This window comes from Cavia porcellus, unplaced genomic scaffold (genome assembly GCF_034190915.1).
Source record: "Cavia porcellus strain 051 isolate PalLab524CR breed Dunkin Hartley unplaced genomic scaffold, mCavPor4.1 scaffold_8, whole genome shotgun sequence".
In the NCBI taxonomy this organism is placed as follows: Eukaryota; Metazoa; Chordata; class Mammalia; order Rodentia; family Caviidae; genus Cavia; species Cavia porcellus.
In genome coordinates this window covers 59,047,297-59,059,457 of record NW_026947491.1, presented here as the reverse complement: position 1 = coordinate 59,059,457, position 12,161 = coordinate 59,047,297, and the positions used below count along the sequence as shown (strand labels likewise).

Genomic DNA, 12,161 nt, shown 5'->3' with positions numbered 1-12,161 from the left:
TAAAAGGAGAGACTCATTTTGTATCATAGTCTATGGTTATTTTTCCATCGCTTTGGGACTGTGATGAGACAGAACATTATGGTAGGAATTGTGTAGTGGAACTAAACTTCTAACTTCATGGTAGTGAGGCACCAAAGAGAGAGAGGAAAGGGCCAGTGTCCAGTAAACCCTAGTGATCTGACTGCCTCCCAATAGTGTCACAGGCAAATGGACAATTCTTTAACATATGGGTCTATGAGAACATTTAATAGCACCAACCAATAATGAATGTTTGTTCTGGAGTCTGCCTATAATCAAGACATCTAGATCTAGAGCCCATAGTCATGTCATATGTTTATGATTTCTATTTCAAGCAAAAATAAATAAATAAAAAGTGTATCCACTATTGCAGTTGATAATGAGCATATCAAAATACACTTTATCACCAGTGTTACATGCACAGGTCATTATTTCCCAAACACCTCATTTTCTATGCCAAAATTTGCATTCCTCTCCTGTCAAAATTGCTTCAGTTGTACTTGCTTTGGGGGATTTATTTCAAGAGAGGCTAAAACCTGCAGCATCATCTGGGTTCTGTCCTAGTGAAGAGGCAAAACCCTGCAGAGAAACTATTTTTGCTTGATTTGCCCTGCTAAGCAGATCTTAGCTACCTTCTTTGCAGAGTGAAAAAAACGAAGCCAGAGATGAATATGTATGGTGTGTACAGTTGGCAGTGTGTCCAATTTCGAAGCCCAGCTTGCAGATGCATTGGTAGGGGTTTCAGAAATAACAGCTAAGCACTTGAGGAGCTAAATCGTATTTTAGTCGCTGATTCCCTTTGGCTTAGTTTTCCCCTTTATAATTTTCAGGCAGAGTCCCTGTACCTAAATATTATGGTAACTATCATGCATATTAAGTACTTTTTTTTAATTTAAGGAGAAAAAGAAAAAAACAAAAAAAGGGTGCAAGTAATACAAAATTTAAAAAATAAACAGAAAGAAATCACTAGTTAATAGACTACATATTCTCATCTTAGAAATAGTTGTTCAACTTACAAAATTGAAGCATATAAAGTGGACTTTCAAACAGTGAGAGTGCAAACAGTTTAGTTCAATGATCCAAAAAAACTCAGTAATATAGTTATCTATCTTATACACTTAAACATATAAACAGTTATAACCTTTAGAGCACTTTCTTTTCTTTTCTTTTGTACAATGACAATTACACATTTTGGGTTTTATTACTCCCACAGTTCTTGTTACTTTTTTTCAAGAGAGTAAAACCAAATGCAACATAGAACAGAGTCAGTCAAATCATAAGGATGGACATAATAGATAATGTAAAAACAAAATACAAGGTGATCAACAGTGGTTACCATACTGCCTCTTGCTATCTTAAGAAGAATTGCCAGTTATAATAAAATTGAACAAAACAGTAAAGAATAAAACCAAAGCATTGGAGACATTACAGGACTTTAAAAGAAGATAATGGTCAACCGGAATGGGCATCATAATGAATCTTATTGTCTTCACAGTTTTGCCTATACTTTCAAACTTGCTACTATCAAGCAAAGTAGAATAGGGGAAAATCAGTCAAAACAAGATGGTAAGGGCAATACAGGATTTCAAATCAAGGCAATAGGAAATCAAAGTAGGTTACTATAATATATCCTGCTATTTTTGTTTACTTTTCCCTTAATTAAAAAGATGAAAAAAGTAAATAATTAAAAAGGGGGGGGATTGAGATAAAAGAGGGCATAACAACAGAACAGCGCAGGTCAAAACACAACCATTTAAGCAAAATAGTGTTTCACCAAAAGATATCCTGACATAAAAATAGTTACCATAGTGTCTCTTTCCTTGAAATCTTTGAGTATAACTTCATATACTGTAGCACCAAACATATCAAGACACTATAAAACGATTCAAGAGAATGACGGTATTACAGGGTATTTAGAACCAACTATCAGAAAATGAACAATGGTTTCTGTATAATCTCCTTGTCTATAAAAGTTTTTGCTTATATTATCACATATAATAAAATCCAATAAGATACAACCTTTTAAGACTGATGGAGACAGAAGAATACAAGTTTGATGGGACTTCAAAACAAGCTGATACGAAATCAGCACTAGCTATTATGATGTCTTGTTTTCTCCAAAATTGCTGTTCTTACTTTCCGATCTTCTCTGCCTCATTTCTGTTGAGCTCTTTTTTCTGTCGTTTATTATCAGTTTGTCTTCTTCATTTTGCTTTCTGCTCCATTCATTGTGGCCTCCTTGCCACTATCTTGGTATTTTCCTTTTTTTTAGAATATCCTGCAGTATTCTCTGTAAAGTTGAATTGGTGGTTGCAAATTCCCCTAGTTCCTCTTTATCCTGGAAGCACTTTGTTTTTCCATCAATTTCTAAGGACAGTTGTGCAGATATATCAATCTTGGCTGGAGGTTATTATCTTTCAAAACTTGAATTATTTCCCCCCACGCTCTTCATGATTTGATGGTTTGTGCCAAGAAATCTGCTGTAATTCTGATGGGTGTTCCCTTGTAAGTGATCTGTTTCTTGTCTCTGATGCCTTTTAATATTCTGTTCTTATATTGGATTTCTGGAATTTTGATTATTATATGCCTGGATATAGCTCTGTTTGGGTTGTAGGTGGCTGGGGTCCTGTATGCCTCGTACAACTGAGTATCTTTATCATTTGCTAAATTAGGGAAATTCTCTTGGATTATTTCTGTGAATAGCTTTTGTAGTCCATTTGTTTGTGTCCCTACTGCTTTTATGTTCTTAATTCTTAAGTTATAGATCCTCTTATCATCTTCTAGTCTTTGTATTGTTGCTGTTTGGCTTTTTTTGTTATCTTCAAGAAGTTTTTCATTTCATGCTCCCATATTACAAATCTGTCCTCCAGTTCAGATAGTCTATCCTTAGTTTCTTTCAAGCTGTTATGCCAGTTTTCAATAGAGTTTTTAGTTTCCTGGTAATCTCTTTGAACCTGCTTCACGTATTCTATGTTTTCTCTATTTTCTCCATCAAATAATTCTTCCCTTTTTTTCTGTTCTTCCATTCCACCATCTGTTTTTTTCTTGGGTGGCGTTTAGCATTTCTCTAACTATTCTACTTATATCTTGCTTCAGGTCGTTAATAACCTCTTTCTTGAACTCGTCTATGTAGCTCTGGAGATAGTGCTTTATATCTATTGATGCCGTGTCTGACATTGCATGTTTCTCAGGATTGGGGGCCAAGGACCCTTTCTTGTTGCTCCCTCTTCCCATATTTTTTGTTCTTTTTATACAAGCAAATATAGGAGGCCCAGTTTCTTTCTTTGTCGGTTACATGTTTGAATTGTGCCAGCTAGGTGTTCCCACCCACTGCAGTGTACTAGGGAGACAGAGACCTGGACAGCCTCTGCTGGGCCTGCCCCTCCAGGTCAACCTACCAAAGGCTTCACTGCTAGGGTGCACGTCCAGGCACTGGGACCTGGTTTGGGCTAGCCTACTGGGTCTTAGCGGCGTCATGCAGGCCAGGCACTCCCCACCAATCCCACTTGAGAGGGAAATATGTGACTGAAGTCACTGCAACAACCTGTTCTGGCTAGTTTTCCCGGTCCCAGTATGTCCTTTGCTGAAGCCTCCCACTCTATGGAAGGGTCCCTGATCCACTCACTCACCGCAGGTCGATGCAGGGCTCCCAGCCAGTCCCGCTCTCAACTCCATTCACTGCTTCCCATTCTCAGAGCTTTCATGCCTCTCTCTTTGCTGTGCCAATTGGGACGCAGCAGTGGCTGCAGGAAATTCAAATCGCAGCTTCCAGTGATGCGGGGCCCAGCTTCCATGCTGAGACCTTATCTGTTACTGTTATATCACTGGGATTGCGTTTCCAGTTGGTTTCTCTTAGTTTAGTTCATTCCTGGTTCGGCAAAGTATATCTCCCCTTGCTTAGGATTTCTCGCCCAGCACCATTCCTGGATTTACTAAGTGCAGTTTCTCAGAGAGCCTCCAAAGCTGCTGCTATCTATCCACCATGTTCTCCCACAAGTCATATTAAGTACTTTTTAAGTCTTCAGAGGTCTTATTTTTCAAATCGTAGATTCTTTCATTGAAAATATACACATACAGAATAAGACTATAAATATTGGTATGAAGGATATATTTGCCCAAACTGGATTTTCTCAAATCAATAAAACAAAATATATTCTCGTTCAACATGTTCTCATAACACATCATTTTTTGAAAATTATTATTTGACCGTGAACTTGGAAGAAGTAATGTGATCCTAGAATTTTCTTCCCTCATTAAACTAAAAATATAATTTGGGTGACTGAATCATTTTTTATGCAGAGCAAAGCAAGGATAAAACCCTACCTTATTTGAAATATAAAACCAAGTCACAGATTAGTTCCAAATAATCTGTGTATCTATGAAGAGCATGTATTTTAAAATCAGATCTAAGGTTAAATTCCAGTTCTACTACATTTGAACTTTGCACATTTGCACAAGTTACTAAATCTGTCTGAGATTTGGCTCCATTTGCAGTAATGCATATGTAAAAATATGCATTCACTTCAGACAACTGTTGTAACTCACTAAAGGGGCACAGTCAGTGGTTCATGAATGGAGACAACTTTTATTAAAATTGCCTCCCGAAATCCTTCCATTGCATTCATTCTGACATTTGATCAAACTATAACTGAGCGGCAAATGAATGTTGCTCATTAGTAACTGAGTTTAGAAGTTTGGTGATTACGCTTAATTAGAAACCATGCTGCTGATTTAAACTATCACATTGAGTAGTTGTCATGCTTTGTCTATTTAGAATTCAGTATGCATTCTCTACTCCTGAAAATATCACTCCAACTAATATTGGACTTTCTGTATCCTAAGAGATTTCTATTTGTTTGTTTAACTGCCCATTCCTCTCCATCCTTTGACAATGGTTCCCTCATCAATCACAAGAAATTTATAATTGTACCTGATACAACTTGCTTCCCAAGCTAAGCATTATTGCATCTGGATTTAACAGATGTTACTTCAAAATCTAGATGTTTCTTGTAATTACAGTAGTCTCATTTCTCATTCAGCTTATGGAAGGAGGCATTAGAACAGTTCCTACATATTGTCAACATCTTTTTGTTTTCAATCATGTCATCAACATTTAATGTCTAGGAGGCACCAGGTTCTGTGCTAAGAATACTGGTTCTTAAATAAAGAAGACAGAATCCTTGTTAAATCAGATAACATTAAATATTATGAGGAATAGTCTGTGGATATGTACTAAACTTTAAGAGAATGTGGGAGTATCTGTGTGAGCCTAGGAGCCCCAAGAAAATGAATCTAACAACCTTGTTCTATAAATGAGAATGGGAGGTGGCTCACAAGGCTAAAAGAGCATGGCGCATCCCAGTAGGCAGCTGTGGCTGAAGCATGAAGTATGTGTACCAAGTGATGGCAGTTAAAACCAGGAAAATACACTAGAACAAAATCATTATGGCCTTGTGAACCAGGTAAAGAAATGTGAAGTTAACCCCCAAAGCCAATGGAAGCAGAGCCACTGAAAGGACTTAAAGTAGGGTTTGACCAGTGTTTGGCCAGTGACCACTGGTTTTACTAAAATGTTAAAAGAAACATTTAAAAGAGTGTGAATGAACTCTGTTTCTAGCCTCCTAGAATGAAAGGACTGACAATACTAGGCTGGCTTCATCACTGACACACTGGGAAACTTAAGCGAATTAGCTTCTCTGAGTGTATATGCTCACCTATAAATATCTACTTACCATCCAATAGTTCAGTGCTGGGAGGCTGAACCAAGAGGATCACATGTATGACCACAGCCTAGGCAATGTAGCTGACACCCTGTCTCAAAATAAAAATAAAAATAAAAAACCAAGTTGGGATGTAGCTAAAAGAGTAGTGGAGAGGACCTGGATTCAGTCCCTGGTAACACACACACACACACACACACACGAAGAAGAAAAGAAAAAACCCATTCTTTCACATAACTATTTTAAGAATCAAAGGAAGTAATATATTTTAGCAATAATAGTTGCACTTAGTAAAGCCTAGTGAATGTCATCAACAGTCATTATTAGAATGTTTCTAGCATTAACTTTAGATATAGTTTATGATGGTGTATTCTTTGGGCACACTTGGGTCTGAGGCTTTTTTTTTTTTTTTTTGTCTTTTTCCTTTTTATCGGTACTGGGGATCGAACTCACGACCGCCTGCTTGCAAGGCAGGTGCTTATGCCGCTGAGCTAAATCCCCAGCCATTGGGTCTGAGGCATTTTATTCCTCATGGATTTAGTCACCATTCTGCCTTTGGAAACTGTTGCATTTGTCATATTTCATTATTACAAGAACACAGCTGAAGGAGAGAGAAATAGTTCTTGCACAGGTCCAGCGCTCCTGGATAATGGCTGCTACCCAATTTTCAGGTCCACGGAGAACAAATAACCCTTGTGAAATAAAATCTGTTGTTTTGCTGTAAATGCATCTAAGTCCATTGTCAATGAGAGGGGCAGAGTGGAGGTCTGGCTGGGTTCTGTGAAAAACACTTAAGCAGAGGTGTAAGAAAGACAAACAGCAAATAAATAGGTGAAAAAACATTCATCATCACTGGTCATTCAAGAGATGCAAGTTAAAACAACACTGAGATCCCACCTCACTCCAGAAAGAATGGCTAGTATCAGGAAATCAACCAGTAACAAACACTGGAGGGAAAAAGGAACTCTCCTCTACTGTTAGTGGAAATGCAGACTGATACAACCACTGTGGAAATCAGTGTGGAGATTACTCAAAAACACTGGGATTGGAGGTCCCATTCGATCTAGCTATTCCTCTTCTGAGTATCTCCCCAAAACAGTTAAAAACATCACATCACATGTTTACAGCAACACAGTTTATAGTAGCCAGATCTTTGAAACAACCTAAATTCCCATCAACTGAGGGATGGATAAAAAAAATGTGGTATTTTTATACAATGGAATACTACTCAGCCATAAAGAAAGATAAACTGGAAACATTGATAGGTAAACAGATGCACCTTGAGAACATAATCATTAGTGAAATAAATGAGACACATGTATAAACACCATATTAGTGTGACAAGCTGAAAAAAACTTATATATATGTGTATGTATATGTATATAAAAATAGTTAAGATAAAAAAGGATTTGGGCTTTCATAGGTTTTTACTTTATTTTGTCTTTGTTTTTCAGTTCATCTGTGTTAACTTGCACTAAGTAAATTCAAGTAGCCTTTTCCCTTAAAACCTAGAGCATAGTGGCAGAGATGCCTCATTACAGATTCCTAAGAATGTTAGCTATGTGAAAGTGGGCTTATTGGCAGGAAGCTAACTGCAGGATAGAAAAAAGAAGTACTCCCTTATTCATCCTTGTTCTCTCCAACTAATGGCTCTCAAACTTGAGAATCACCCAGAGGGCTTGTTAAAACACAGCCAGTTGCCCCCCATCTTCACCTCCACCCCCGAGCGTTGCTGATTCCTACAGATCTGGGCGGGCACTAAGTGTTTGCATTTCTAACAAGTTCCCAGAGGATGCCAGTGCTGCTGGTCATAAAACACTTCAAGAAGCACTGTCGCCAAGGGACCTAGTTTGAGACAGAAATTATCACTTTCATAAAAAAAGTTTGAATTTCACTCTTAAACATGCCAACAACTCCTTCAGACTTACTGAACATTACTTTGACATGACCAAGTAAAATGACCACACAACAGTAAGAAAACCGTAGGGGATATTATTCTAAATGATTTATTTTCTCGGGCTTGTCCAACTCAAGGAACTCAGCCATACTTTAAAAGTAATCCCCTCATTTTCAGGTCAAGTGAACTTTGATTGACCTGTCCATATCTGTCTTCCAAAACTTTCAAATCCAAGCCTCTTATTTGGCCACAGAAGCAGCTGCTATTATGGATTCCAGCCAGACAGTGTTCATTTTGTTAAACAGGCAGCACTCAAGAAGCCTGAAAATAACACTGCAGATAAGTAAGGCAACAATTTTACATCTGTTCCGTGCTCCCATTAATTTTCTTAACTAGAGCTGAGCAGAACATGCAAGTGAGCTGGCCCCCTTTCTTGTGTTTCGCTAATAGTTGTAAACCTTCTGTTGTGATATAAAAGCTGCTTATGATATCATTAACATCTGTTTAGTCTCACCCTGAAACTTACTGCATTTTTCCGCTTCAGAAAGTTTCTTTCCAGACTGAGCACTCTACTGCTGCTTTCTAAGCTTTTAGACAGAGTACCTTGGAACACTTCCACCTCCAAAATGGTCCAAGCCTCACTTTCTAAATGGCAGTTAATGCCCTCGCCTAGGCAGGGCTCTGCAGAGGCCAACTAGGCTGCATCCCAAGAAGGCAGATGGAACTGGAAGTTTAGCCTGCAGCTGACTCAACACTCTTGGAACAGTGGAGGGAAGAAATTCTAGGTTGCTGGTCCCTGCAATGACAGCCCAGGTCTTTGTTTTACTTTCAGTGAGCCAGATTGGCTCTGTGTTACCTGTCTTGGAGAAGGCCACTAGGCCTTGGCATAGCAGGGGAACCGACTCACAGAACTCCACTCCAGATCTCTTCCAGGGAGGGTGACTCCCCGTTAGCACTCATCCTTGGGCTCAATTCAAGCACTTACTGATGTCTCTGCTGCCAGGCATAGTTCTTGGCTATCAAGATATGAAGATAAAAATCTCTGCTTTCAAGATAATTCGATTCAAATGAAAGAGACAAGAAAAGAGATCATTGCATACAGAGCAAAAGCCAGTAATGGTCTTCAGGCCTGTAATCCTAACTAACACAGGTGATTTGCAAATTTGAGCCAAGCTTGGACAACTGAACAATTTAGCAAGATGCTGTTTCAAAATAAAAAAGGCATGGAGATGCAGCTCTGTGTCGACACTCTGAGTTCAGTTCAGTTTCCAATACTTCAAAAAAAAAAGGGCGGGGGGGGGGAGTGAAAGGTGTATATAGAACATGCATTCTTAAAAAGGGCAGAAACTGGTTTCCAGGAACAAAGAATCTCAAATATGCATGCTGATGGCTTGTGGTCCTCTAAATCTCAACCCTACCAAAGTCAATCCTACTCCTTAAAATTTAATTCCTCTCATTGAAGATAATTTAAATTTAATTTTTCTGTTCTGCTGGGATAGAGGACTATTAAATGAAAATTAAAATTTGAGAAATACTAGACAAATGCACAGGAAAGATCCCTAGATCCAACTGAGATCCCAGAAAGGTGCCTGGAAAGACCTCAGAGCCAAGTTTTGTAGAAGAGGAAAAATTGTCCAGGAAAAAACATAGGAGGATGCCTGTCCTCCGGAGCAACACATGCAAAGACTAAAGTGTTATGGAACTTGCCTTGTAAAGAACTGCAATGATTCTGTGTGGAGATAAGAGATTGGATTGGGCCAAGAGGGGGATGGATGGTGTAACTCTGGAGAGAGAAGAGGCTCCCATTCAGCTCTTACAAACAGGTTAGGTTTCTCTGTTAAAGAACTGGGGAGCAAATAAAAATCTTTAAGAAGAAAGTACCATATTATGGTTTATGCTTTCAAAATATTCTGGGCAGAAAAGAAATGGAGTCATGTTTTGGCATATCTGGTGAAAACAGACATAAAGAAAGGGCTAGGGCTGAACAACAAACGGGAAAACCATGTGGGAAGAAAGCCTTGCTCTGAAAAGCTGGGCAGGGCCCACCCTGGGCCTTCTTGAGAGCCAGTGGCAGCGAGCAGGGGTGGGAGAGCTTGAGAACTTTGCCTTGTGGCCAGATGGGCCAGATGGTCTACGTGAGACCACAGTCGGGAGCCACCACTACCACAGCCAGTGAAAAGAAGGAAACTAGACTTTTTAAATATCTGTTTATCCAGGGCATCTATCAGAGCTTTTCTAAAAGGATTAATATTGTTTTCTTTTAAAAAAAATGAAACTTCAAGTATATACAAAAGTAGGAAAAAATACTATAATGAACCACATATCACCCAGAGTCAACAATTATTAACTGATGGCTAGGCTAGTCTTTTTTTTTTTTTTTTTTTTTTTTGTGGTGCTGAGGATCAAACTTACGAACTCGCGCTTGCCAGGCAGGCACTGACACCACTGAGCTAAATCCCCAGCCCTGAACTGTCTTTATTTATAGGTCCAGTCTAGTTTCTCCATCCTACCCACACACTGGGTTGTTTTAAACAAGTGACAGGTATCATATTGCGTTTTATAAATATTAATAATGTATGTCCCTAAAAGATGGTTTTTTAAAACACATGACTAAGTAATACCATTACATTTGAAAATATTAGCAGTAATTCTATCATCATATATTAGACTTCATATTTCCTACAAGTGTGATTCTGATTTTCAGATATGTGTACATCTAAACAAATGAGAAATAAAATGTGTACATTTTATTTAAAAGAAAAATTTAGTTTAAATTAGGATCCCAAAAGATCTACTTCTTGCTTTGGGTTATAATGCCTCCTAAATTTCCACTTTCTTATTTTTGTTTCTAGCAATTTATTTGTTGAAGAAATTGGAAATCAACTCCATAGCTGGCCTAAACTAAATGCAACACTATTTCACCCAGTTTCCAGTCCATCTGTCAGCGGAATGTTTCATTCTTAGATCTCATGCTGCCATCTTCTTGATTTGTCTCTGTGCCACTATCTTAACTAATTCAGGGCCTAACAACTGCCTTCTAGTTAGAGTGCTTGCTGCCTGAGATACCTCATAAAATAACATCCTCACATGAAGTGGCCTGTGATTAACAGTCCTAAATCGCTCCAGTCCATCTCTGGTGTTACCATCTTTGCGATGCAGGGTGCAAAATTGCCCCCAAACAAGAGAGTGCTGCTCACTCTGGTTGACTGAAGGATGAGCTAGTTAACTAGAAACAGGTCTCACTCTCCTCCCCATCAGTGGGACTGCAGCCAAGTTCGCATGACCAGTGTTTGTTTTATCTAGGATAAAGTTTCAGCTGAAAATTCTCACACATTCCTAGTGTGAGCCTCAAAGTACTGGGTAATTTTTATTTCCCCTAAATCCCATAAAATCTGATAGCTAGATTTAGAACACCTGCTGCCCATTGCCAAGCTTGTGCTCATGCTTACCTTAGATGGAGTATATTAAAGGGTCAAGGTCCTTCTGGTGGTATATATACCCACATACAATTGCCAGTAGAGAACCCAGAAATAAGTGATGTTAACTACGCAAATTTTATCCAGAGTAGAGGGATGTCATGCAAAATTTTATCCAGAGTACAGCTACTGATACAGGCCACAAAATACCCATATTCTATCCAGTAACACCCTATTCATTTAGAACAAAGCCAACTCTGAAACATGACCAAATATTCTACTGTAGAAAAATGTAGTCTTTGGCCATTAGTTACTTACCCTGCATCCTGATGCTTCATGGGGAGTCCTTTGCAGACCATGGCCAGCCTATTGGCCACAATTTTTTTTTTAATTTTGAAGAGAATAAAACCAAATAAGACAAAACAAAATGGGGTCAGTCAAAACAAAGTGATGGACATAGTACATGTCTTAAAACCAAAATACAAGGTGATCAACAATGATTACCATAATGCCTCTTGTTATCTTCAAAAGAACTGAAGATGTTGTATCTTTATATCATCAGGCCATATCATCAGGCATAATAAAACTGAACAAAACAGTACAATACAAAATCAGTAAAAACAAAACATTGGAGACATTATAGGATTTCAAAAGAAGATAATAGTCAAACCAGAATGGGTATCATAGTAAATCTTACTGTCTTTAAAGTCATCGCCTATACCATCAGACTTGATGCTATCAAACAAAACAAATTCAAGTAAAATCAGTCAAAACAAAACAGTGAAAGCAATACAGAGTTTCAAATTAAGTTAATAGGAAATCAAAAATGGTTACCACAGTACATCCTGCTATCTTTGGAACAGCTGTCCATGCCATCAAATCTAATACAAGTAGACAAACTGGAACAGAATATAACCAAACTAAACAGAACAGTGAGAACAATATGGGTTTCAAATCATGATACAAGATTAACAATGGCCACTACCTTCCCTTTTTAGACAATTCCTCCCCTTTCACTTTTACAGGGTGCACTGTACATTTTAGATCCCACTGACTCCTTTAGTTTTTAGATTTGAGAGGCAACCTTCTATTCACCTAAGTAATTCTGAG

The 12,161-nt window shown here is 38.3% G+C and overlaps 1 protein-coding gene across 13 annotated transcripts in view; it reads left to right on the top strand.

The window, feature by feature from the left end:
• Positions 1-12,161, top strand: part of Grip1 (glutamate receptor interacting protein 1) — a 633,384-nt gene that overhangs the window by 573,599 nt on the left and 47,624 nt on the right. The gene's annotated exons all lie outside the window — the stretch shown is intronic.